This window comes from Engraulis encrasicolus, unplaced genomic scaffold, assembly GCF_034702125.1.
Source record: "Engraulis encrasicolus isolate BLACKSEA-1 unplaced genomic scaffold, IST_EnEncr_1.0 scaffold_1137_np1212, whole genome shotgun sequence".
Classification (NCBI taxonomy): domain Eukaryota; kingdom Metazoa; phylum Chordata; class Actinopteri; order Clupeiformes; family Engraulidae; genus Engraulis; species Engraulis encrasicolus.
In genome coordinates this window covers 2110-13437 of record NW_026944611.1, presented here as the reverse complement: position 1 = coordinate 13437, position 11328 = coordinate 2110, and the positions used below count along the sequence as shown (strand labels likewise).

General features: G+C 40.9%; 2 long non-coding RNA genes across 2 annotated transcripts; one reads left to right on the top strand and one right to left on the bottom strand.

Moving 5' to 3' along the window:
* The first annotated feature begins 5038 nt into the window (after positions 1 to 5038).
* Positions 5039 to 6379, top strand: LOC134442080 (uncharacterized). Its single transcript, XR_010033297.1, has 2 exons — positions 5039 to 5105; positions 5815 to 6379. It is a non-coding gene; the product is annotated as an uncharacterized LOC134442080 (long non-coding RNA).
* A 207-nt stretch (positions 6380 to 6586) lies between these two features.
* Positions 6587 to 8554, bottom strand: LOC134442079 (uncharacterized). The gene is made up of 3 exons (XR_010033296.1): positions 7869 to 8554; positions 6800 to 6997; positions 6587 to 6652 (listed from the first exon to the last, which is right to left on the bottom strand). It is a non-coding gene; the product is annotated as an uncharacterized LOC134442079 (long non-coding RNA).
* Positions 8555 to 11328: the final 2774 nt, after the last annotated feature.

Genomic DNA, 11328 nt, shown 5'->3' with positions numbered 1-11328 from the left:
ATCAGGGAGGGGGGTTTCATTCAGAGTCGTTTTTAATTTTGACAGAAAAAAAGAGTAGATCACAGAACGTGACACAAAAACTGAAGTCATGTCACAATTGGGCACAAAGGTCCTAGGCTTTATGACACAACAAAAAAAGAAATCAAGAAAACAATTTTTTTAGTATGTAATAGAATGTAATAGTATGTAATAGACACTTTTTAAGAGTATACACAGAGACTCACTCAACACCCAGGGGAAAAATGGAACATTAATGAAAAAAACAAACAAACAAACAAAAAAGACACTTCAAAAACTTTTGCAACAAACCTCAACTTTACAGTTCTCTGAGGCATGGAATTACATGAGAAAAAATTTTACAAGGTACCCTTCATCAATTTTTGTACTCCAAATTTCTTCTCTCCTTTGTCCTACTTCTTTGTTTGTTTGTTTTTCATGATTAACCCCCCTATATTTTCCACTACAGATTTGACCATTGTGACTCTATTAGTGGATAGGGCAGGACTCCTAACTCGAAAATTCACCAACGCCAACTCGAGGCATACGATCGATACGGACGAACTCACGATGCGGTTGTATCGGTTTTGCTATATTGCCTAAATCGGTAAAAAATGCAAATAACCAAATTTCCAGATTCGCCCATCAATCTACTAAACGTGTAGTTCTCACTATCAGAACTACAAACCCGATAATATCCTCTTAATAATAGAAACACTATTGTGGTTGTTTGTCTAATTTCAGGACTTTGTTCCTCCGTGCGCAGGCGGGACATAAGTTTGAACTCTGATTCAGGACGTTCTTTCCTCTCGTGTAAGCGAGACCCGGGACCAAACACAATAACAGCAGAGTTTTGCTCTTGAAATCAGAGCGGCGGGGCTATACCAGCAATGTTCTGAGCACATTTTGTGTGCCGTGATACATGAGTTTTCTGTCCCTCTGGTGACTTTTAAAAATGAATTATAGCCTCTCTAGTTCTACGCGGGTATTCTGTCCTTCTGCGCGGGTCTAGGATTTTTTTACGTGTGGAGAGTTAGTACTAACTTCACCATTTAAGTTTGGGGGATGCACCGGCGGCGGGGGGCCACAAACAATTCTAACGCAGCAAAGTTTGTGTTCTACTGGACACGTTACCCTTTCGGAATGAATGGCAAATAGGCCCCCATAGTAAGCACAGCATCTGACTAGAAAAAACCAACAACACAGTGTGTAGGAAAATGCTTACAGAGCCATGTGCATCTGTGCTTTAAGGGAACACCCCCCCCTCCCCCCCCCTGTGCACGGAAAACATGCGTTCAAAAAAAGCGTACTTGCAAACTATGTTCTGCTCATTTTGAAACTGGGTTGGCTAGTCGCCACAAAAATTTGATATTTTACATGGAAAGTTTTACCTAAGTAATCACAACACACTATTTTCATAGTTGTGGTTCCAACACTAGAGTCATTGTTTGCAGGCTATAAAAATGGCTTTATTTTTGGAAATTCAACATGGCTGGTACCATGGAGAAAAGATCCACCCTTTTCATTGTATGGAATAAAGTGCGAAATTTTTTCCATAGTCAAAAACAGGAATACTTAGAAGTGTGAACGGTTTCCTGTGGTTTGGTAAATATTCCATGAAAAACGTAACATTAGTGAATGGGCAGCATGAATTCTGGAAATAAACAACTAAAAATCTCACACAGTTGTCCCTTTAAGTCCATTGTTCATACAAGTAAAAAAGAAGTGAAGCCGCTAAGCTGGCTACATTGCTTAGGAGCAAAAAAAAAGCAGGACGCCAAGACACTCTTCTTAGATAAAACCGCTTTGTTATAAAGGCCAGTCATGTTTGAAGATATGTCATGACATGTTTGAGATAATTAAAAATACTGCCATGCCAACATGTTTCGGCCCGCTACAGGGCCTTCATCAGGGCACAAGGTGAATCAAGCAATGTAGCACACAAGAGTCTCAAACACACTAATCATCAGCTGAATTGCTTCGGAGCACTTTATATTTCCCTCTCGTGCTGGACACACACACACACACTTCTGGTTCTGATTTTAAGCTCTGGCAGATTGTCCATACAGTTTAAAAAGTCAAGTTGCAAAAGTACACTATTCCAACACAAACGTTATTTCCCCCTTCTGACTTTAGTAACACCATTCCCAACATCTACTAAATTGTTACAATAGCTGTAATAACTAATAATTGTTTATAATCAGTCACAGTATGTAGGAGAATCTATCTATCTTTCACTGGTTAATTTCATGATGAATCGTGGATGTATCGTATCTTTGGCATGTGTAGAGATGCGCATCGCATCACTTTGATGATGAAGATTCCCTATTCTCTATACATGTCAGTCAGACAATTGCTCTTTGAAATGACATCACTTTTGTGTCGCATCTTTGATCCATGTAAAATGACTATAAACATCCTCCACAACAGGTGAATACATACTTTTTAAAAAAATATATATTTTTAGGGGCTTTTATGCCTTTATTTGATATGACAGTCGGTGGAGATGGTGACAGGAAGCGAGTGGGACAGAGAGACGGGCTGGGATCGGGAAATGACCCCGCCGGACTCGAACCGGGGTCCCCGTGGGCATGGAAGCCCATATGTGGGGGGCTTAGCGCGCTGCACCACAGCGCCCCCGAATTCAAACTTTTTGCCAGGGGTTGTACTAATTACATCTGCAGTCCCTAACAGGACGTAACACATAAAATACAATGAAAATGAGTGACGATAAAATAAAAGCATTAAAAACATTTGAACATACACATAAATTAGGGATGTCGGATGGATCGGATCGGCTGCCGATATTGGCAAAAAATGCGGATCGGTATCGGATCGGCATGCACAGAAAAATCCGATCCAGAATTCCGATCCATTTTCCTGTTTTGTGTTTTTTAATATCTGAAAAAACAGGTCAGTTTCTCATTAAAATCCATTGTGTATTACTCAAATTCACCTAATTCAGTTGGCTAGTTGTTACTAAAAGTAAAAACCCTTTTCAACATGACTGTGACAACAAAGTAAGTAGGCTAAATAACTTTCAACTTAAAGGAGAAAACCGTTTTTTTGACATTGGGCCCTTGATTTCACATTATTACATCATGTTCTAGTGACCCATGGTAGTTTTGTGTCATTTGGAGCCCTCCCGAAGATTTTCGGTTTTGTCATATCCAAGTAACGTCTTCCTTTGGGCATCGAGTTGAAGGCACAAACTAAACTGTTCATATTTTTTTCTTTATGGTACGCCACACCACCACCCATAAACATGTATGGACATAAACTAACGTCACTACATGCAGGTTTCGTCCCGCTTCTAATTTTTGAAATAAAAAGTCGCTGTGACATCATCATACGGTGCGACGCTCCGACGCTGCCGACAGCAAACGTTTGTTGACAGCAGAGACAGAGCTCGTTCGCCAGCGACTGAATAAGGACAAACGGGAGAATCCTATGAAAGTTTCTATTTAGTTGCAATGGGGTTGAGTTTGCACATATCCAGGATACAAAAATAAAATGTCAAGTCGGATAAAGTACAGTTTTCACCGGCTTCCTCTCGGCAATTGGGATATTTTGAAGCTGTGGTTCACTAGGACATTGAACATCCCACGCGTAGCCTACAACCATCTTACAATGCTTGGACCATCGGGTGTGTAATACCCCTTTCTCCGCAAAGGACTTTAATTCCAGGAAAAGATGGCAAAGAGTTTCAACAACAGCATACAAGAATGGTGTGCCGCTGACCGCTGAGGAGCATACTAAATAGAGGTAAGATGTTGCTAACTACCTAGCTTTCTGAACTTCTACTAGAGGTGCCAATGTTGTTGGAAGCTCATCTACATACATCAGTGCAATGGCTGGAGCTAAACCTATGTAACTCGACTGTAAAAAGTTTAATTTAAAAACAACAACACTATCTAGGGAAACTGAAAGCGTCAGTGTTCATCTGGTCGAACTATTCCGTAATCGTTCAGTAACGTGGTAAAAACGGAGGTGCTAGATTTGCCTACTGGGTACACAAAGATGACAGGCTGTTGGCTAAACCCGACATAACATGGGAGTATCCGTGTATAAACCGTATTGTCCATCAGTCTCTACATGTATTATGCAACGCGATCGACTTTACATGTTATCGAATGTGAAGATAACATGTAAGGGGAAACGGCGACCTCAGTAAAAAAATACTATCGGCTAATACCCAGAGCCAGCTACACTATTCTCGTGTTGCCATGCCAAATTGTATCAGAAACATGTTTCAAACATCCGACAAGACTGAAGGAAAACACAACAAATGTGCTTAGTCTACCACTAAACTACACGAAGTGTAACATGTTTTTACAGGAAGTCTTTCAAAGTTGTAGATAATGTATTATAAACATATTGCCAATAGGAGGTCATGTTTGTGGCTTGACAGCTATAGTTTTCCCAGTGAAATGATGCAATTGCTGAAGGCCAGGGTCATACAATAATGGGTTTTTATTTATTGAATACTGCATTCAATTTATTCATGTAAACCTGTAGCCAAAACATGAAAACCCTTGCTCTAATCTACTGTGCGTGTACTGACATCTCACACATCTTATTTTTGTAAAGAACAACCATGTCAGTCAGTAAGCATCCACTTCTATCGTTTCAGCGTTGCATCCACAGATGGCTGTGCCTACTGTGCATCAGCAGTATTCATCGATGGGAGGAAGATGGTCCTCAGTACACCTGCCAACATCCACCCTTGACTGATGAGGAGCAAGAGAGAACAGCGGATAGCACCAGATCCCCCTGCCACTGCTTCTCACATTGCATGATCCGAGTGTGTGCTGGAAGTCTATCACCACAGGTTAGCAGACATTATCATGGTAGATTATATTGCTATTGTTGGCTTTCAGGCTAAACATTACAAATGCCTTTGATGTTCCCAAAGGAACAAACAATTGACATGTATAATAAAAATTACTTTTTTGTTGTCACGTATCATAGCAGGAATCATGAAGGAGTTTCATTCAGTGATGCTGAAATATTTTATCAAGAGACTGCATGATTCCACGCCAGCGTGCACAGTTTGTAACCCTGGATAATGAACATGTTGGCAGACAGACAACAGGCTACCACTGAAGGTAAGAATACAATTTCTGTACTTGTGCCTTGAAAATAAAGGTGAATATCTGCACAATTGTTCCTGTTTCACTTTTTAAAAAAATATTTCTTGTCCCAAAGGGAAAAAAGATAAAAATGCACAACAGGAGCAATCGTGCAGGCATTCAACTTTATTGTTGTCTGACCATTTTGTCCCGCACCTGTATTTTGAATGTGTGCACCACTGCCTTACTGGACTGTATTAGTCCTTTACAATAGAGTGTGTGTGTGCGTTCCAATATGCGACCTAGCGTCCCCCACTTTTGCTGGCCTCGTACCGGGAAGTAATATGTTGTGATATTTCAATATGTCGGAAAAGCTCAATTGTAAAGTCGTTTTCTCATTTGCAAACTGGATGGTGAATGAAGAATAATCCTCCAAAAATTGTGGCTAGGCTGACAGCGGGGAAATTTTACTGTTTGCATCAGCAAAACGTGAGGCCACAATCACAAGTGGAGGATGCAAGGTCGCATATTGTACCCTGTGTTTGTTTGAATATTCCCATTTACTCAGGCCATCCTAGGATTAGAGTCCTGTGGCCTACCCTCTGGCTCTCTTGAATTTACAGTAGTGGCTAAACACAAGAATAATAACACCTCATTCAGTGTTTTCCAGATCAGAACAGAAACGCCTATGACATGCCTATCGAATAATTTACTAGAACCTCAAAACACTCTCTTTTTTTCCTAGGTGAACTCTGTTGGGCGAAACCGTATTCAAGACAACACAGAGGTTGTGTTTCAAAGCCCATCTACGAGAAAACCACACATGCCTTCAGGAAGGAAAAGTATGTGCTGGAGTTGAGGGATGACCCAACCTTTGTATACACCAGGGACGAGGAACTCTTCTCATTCGTGGTCCTCCAAGGGTGGTACTATCACAAATGTAATTTCAAAGATTTACAAACAAAACACGTCATATTTGAGATTTCATGTGAAACTGCACATTTCAATCATATCTGGGGCCGGATTAGACAGGTTCCCCACCTTTGGAGTACACTGAACGCTACAAGACATCCCTACTACAAAACAATCCTCCAGTGCTGAGGCCTGACAAAAAAGTATTTCAGTGGCTAGACAAAGCAGTCGTTTTGGTAGACAGAACTAACACCTAGTCTAACATATTTTTTTGTAATGAGGTAGCTTCATGGGCTTTTAGTGTTCCCTTTGTTGTGCTGACCGAATGATGGACCGCAAAGACAGACTGTGCTGTTGGTAACTGCATTACATTTCAAATAAAGTCCAAATAAAAACGGTGCTTGTTTCGGTTCCTTTTATATGAAGCAGAAATAATTGATAATGGTAATTACATATTTACCGGTACATGAAATATATTTACAAATACTTCTGTAACTCAGATGGCATACTGAAGATGGTGTCCACTTTATATGATCACAATGCAGACAGGATGTAGAAAATGTAGAAGGTGTATCAGGAAGACATTCAGAATCTCTGCATCTACGAAGTCTCCAGTTGTTTCTGGTTGTCATCACAATGCAGCAACTGAATGAAACTCCTCCGGATTCCTGCTATGATAAATGACAACAAGAAAAAAAGTACATTTTACTATACATGTCAACTGTTTGTTCCATTGGGAACATCAAAGGCATTTGTAATGTTTAGCCTGAAAGCCAGCAATAGCAATGTAATCTACCATGATAACAATGTCTGCTAACCTGTGGTGATAGACTTCCAGCACACATTCGGATCATGCAATGTGAGAAGCAGTGGCAGGGGGATCTGGTGCTATCCGCTGTTCTCTCTTGCTCCTCATCAGTCAAGGGTGGATGTTGGCAGGTGTACTGAGGACCATCTTCCTCCCATCGATGAATACTGCTGATGCACAGTAGGCACAGCCATCTGTGGATGCAACGCTGAAACGATAGAAATGGATGCTTACTGACTGACATGGTTGTTCTTTACAAAAATAAGATGTGTGAGATGTCAGTACACACACAGTAGATCAGAGCAAGTGTTTCGTTTTGGCTAAAGGTTTACATGAATAAATTGAATGCAGTGTTCAAGAAATGACACCACTTTTAGACCTGCCTTCAGCATTGCATTTCACTGGGAAAACACTATCTATAGCATGACAGCTATAGCTGTCAAGCCACAAACATGACCTCCTATTGGCAATTTGTTTATAATACATTATCTACAACTTTGAAAGAGTTCCTGTAAAGACATGTTACACTTCGTGTAGTTCAGTGGTAGGCTAAGCACATTAGTTGTGTTTTCCGTCAGTCTTGTCGGATGTTAGAAACATGTTTCTGATACAATTTGGCATGGCAACACGAGAATAGTGTAGCTGGCTCTGGGTAGCCGATAGTATTTTTTTTTACTGAGGTCGCCGTTTCCCCTTACATGTTATCTTCACATTCGATAACATGTAACGTCGATCGCGTTGCATAATACATGTAGAGACTAATGGACAATACGGTTTAAACACGGATACTCCCATGTTATGTCAGGTTTAGCCAACAGCCTGTCATCTTTGTGTACCCGGTAGGCAAATCTAGCAGGTCCGTTTACCACGTTACTGAACTATTACAGAATAGTTCAACCAGATGAACACTGGCGCTTTCAGTGTCCCTAGATAGTGATGATGTTCTTGTTTTTAAATTGAACTTTTTACAGTCGAGTTACGGTTTAGTTCCAGTCATTGCACTGATGTACATGCAGATGAGCTTCCAACAACATTGGCACCTAGAAGTTCAGGAAGCTAGGTAGTTAGCAACAGCTTACCTCAGTTTAGTCTGTATGCTCCTCAGCGGTCAGCGGCACACCATTCTTGTATGCTGTTGTTGAAACCCTTTGCCATCTTTTCCTGGAATTAAAGTCCTTTGCGGAGAAAGGGGTATTACACACCCGATGGTCCAAGCATTGTAAGATGGTTGTAAGCGTGGGATGTTCCGTGACTAGTGAAGCCACAGCTTCAAAATATCCCAATTGCCGAGAGGAAGCCGGTGAAAACTGTACTTTATCCGACTTGACATTTTATTTTTGTATCCTGGATATGTGCAAACTCAACCCCATTGCAACTAAATAGAAACTTTCATAGGATTCTCCCGTTTGTCCTTATTCAGTCGCTGGCGAACGAGCTCTGTCTCTGCTGTCAACAAACTGGCAGCGTCGGCGTCGCACGTTGATGATGTCACAGCGACTTTTTATTTCAAAAATTAGAAGCGGGACGAAACCTGCATGTTGTGACGTTAGTTATGTCCATACATGTTATGGGTGGTGGCGTACCATAAAGAAAAAAATATGAACAGTTTAGTTTGTGCCTTCAACTCGATGCCCAAAGGAAGACGTTACTTGGATATGACAAAACCGAAAATCTTCGGGAGGGCTCCAAATGACACAAAACTACCATGGGTCACTAGAACATGATGTAATAATGTGAAATCAAGGGCCCAATGTCAAAAAACCGGTTTTCTCCTTTAAATAATCCGATAGGCTGGTATCGGTATCGGCCGGTATCGGAATCGGATCGGAAGTGAAATAAAATATCTGTATTGGATCGGAAGTGCAAAAACCTGGATCGGGATCTCTAACATAAATATACTAAAGGGTCATTTCACGTGAAATCAGACACTTTGGGACCCGACCGACCCGGATTTCAATCATACTTGGTGTGCCTTTTTAGTAGCAAGGTAGCACCCCAGAACTGCATTGGTTTGAATCTGACACTAATATTAAGGGAGAAACAGACTAGGAAAGGTTCACATTTTAGGGTAGGACATTATCCATTCAGCCTTGAATACAGTGCCCTCCATAATTATTGGCACCCCTGGTTGAGATGTGTTAAAAGCCTTAAAATAAATTCAGTGTTTATTGCAGAATAATACTGTCACACTGAAAATTGTAGGAAAATGTAGCCTTCAACTCAAATGAATTGGTAAGAAAATTAAAACCCCCTGAAAAAATCCCTGACTAAAAAATAATTATTTTTCATTAAATCACCTGTTCCACAATTATTGGCACCCTTAACAATTCCCAGGAAATAAATATAATTGAAGCATTTCTGTCATTTCTACAGTAGTTTACAAAGTTTACCAGAGTATGTAGGAACATTTAATTAGTAATTCATCACTTCCTGTTTCCCTGGGGTATAAATATGACGTGACACCGAGGCCATTTCCCTTATCCACTCTTAAACATGGGAAAGACAAAGGAACACAGCATACAAGTGAGGCAGATGTGCGTCGACCTTCACAGGTCAGGCAGAGGCTACAAGAAGATTGCCACTCAACTGCAGCTGCCCATATCCACTGTGAGAGGAATAATTAAGAAGTCCAAGCCTGGACGAGGACCCAAGTTTATTTTGCCACCACGCACAGTGAGGAGGATGGTAAGAGAAATCAAAAGATCTCCAAAGCTCACTGTTACAGAATTACAACAAATGGTAGCATCCTGGGGGTCACAAAGTCTCCAAATCAACCATCAGGCGCTGTCTACACGCCAACAAGCTGTTTGGGAGGCATGCACGGAGAAAACCTTTCCTCACTCACAATCATAAACGCAAGCGTCTGGAGTTCGCCAAGCGGTATTGGGGCTTCAACTGGGACCGTGTGCTTTGGTCAGATGAGACCAAGATTGAGCTTTTTGGCAACAAACACTCTAAGTGGGTCTGGCGTACCACGAAAGATGCGCATGCTGAAAAGCACCTCATACCCACTGTGAAGTATGGGGGTGGGTCAGTGATGCTGTGGGGCTGTTTCGCTTCCAAAGGCCCTGGGAACCTTGTTAGGGTGCATGGCATCATGAATGCTTTGAAATACCAGGACATTTTAAATCAAAATCTGTTGCCCTCTGCCGAAAGCTGAAGCTGGGTCGTCACTGGGTCTTTCAGCAAGACAATGACCCTAAACATATGGCCAAATCTACACAAAAATGGTTCACCAGACACAAAATCAAGCTCCTCCCATGGCCATCTCAGTCCCCTGACCTCAACCCCATTGAGAACCTGTGGGGTGAGCTGAAGAGGAGAGTACAGAGGAGAGGACCCAGGTCTCTGGATGATTTAGAGAGATTCTGCAAAGAGGAATGGCTGAAGATCCCTCTTTCTGTCTTTTCCCATCTTGTGAAACATTATAGGAGAAGATTAGGTGCTGTTTTGTTGGCAAAAGGGGGTTGTACAAAATATTAACACCAGGGGTGCTAATAATTGTGACACACATTATTTGATGTCAAATAATTATTTCTTTATGTGGGATTTTTTCCCCACTGAATAAATGCACTTGTATTGAAGGTTGGATTTTTCTCTCTTTTTCCATTAAGGTCCCATATTATTTAGAAAAAAAATAAAATAATTGGAAGCTAAAAAACACATCTCAACCAGGGGTGCCAATAATTATGGAGGGCACTGTATATCAGTCAGTGTTAGTCACAAAAAGATGCCTGTTGTATTGTTTGAAAGCTCTTTTCTGGCTCTACATATTACACAATCAGCTTGGAATACAACAACTCTCAGAATATGAATTATGATAAATTGAAAAATTAAAAATTGAATATCTAAAAAAAAAAATATTTTAAAATGGCCAGTTCCTTGTCCAAACGTAGCCGGCAATGTCATTAGCAACACCTCAAATGCTGGTGTTCGGTTCTTTATTCATTTCACAGAAGAGAATTTGACTCACAAATATGGCATCATACAGACCACTTACTAATAATATGGTAATACCATAGTAGCATCACATGACAAAACAAAAACAAAACAAAAATGGTCAGTTGGTCCCAGGTTTCAGAAACTAAGGCAGATGTCCATTTATACACACCAAATGATGATATGTGAAATGTTTCTTCTGAACATTTCGTCTTCTCTGTGTACCTGTGTCATCTTCCCTTTACCGTAACTTTAAAAGAGATAATCAATGGCTACACTCTTATTTTTCTACTCTACCAGTGCATTTGAAGCAGCAGCTGTGTCTTTTGTAGATAATGTATAAGTACGTCCCGTTGCAGTTACAGGTTCCACTACCAGAAGCACATCCTGATGATCCATGACAAGTCTATCTGGTCTGAAGGGAAAAGTGAAGGATGGAGATGGTCCATGAGGATGCAGGAAGTTCAGTTTCACATCTCCAGTGCTCAGCATACCTTCCTCAACACATGCTAGCCACCAGTTGCCATCATATACAGCTACAACATAACCTTTGATGCTTGAAAATGTAACACATTCCTTTACTGAGCTCACTCTTTCAAC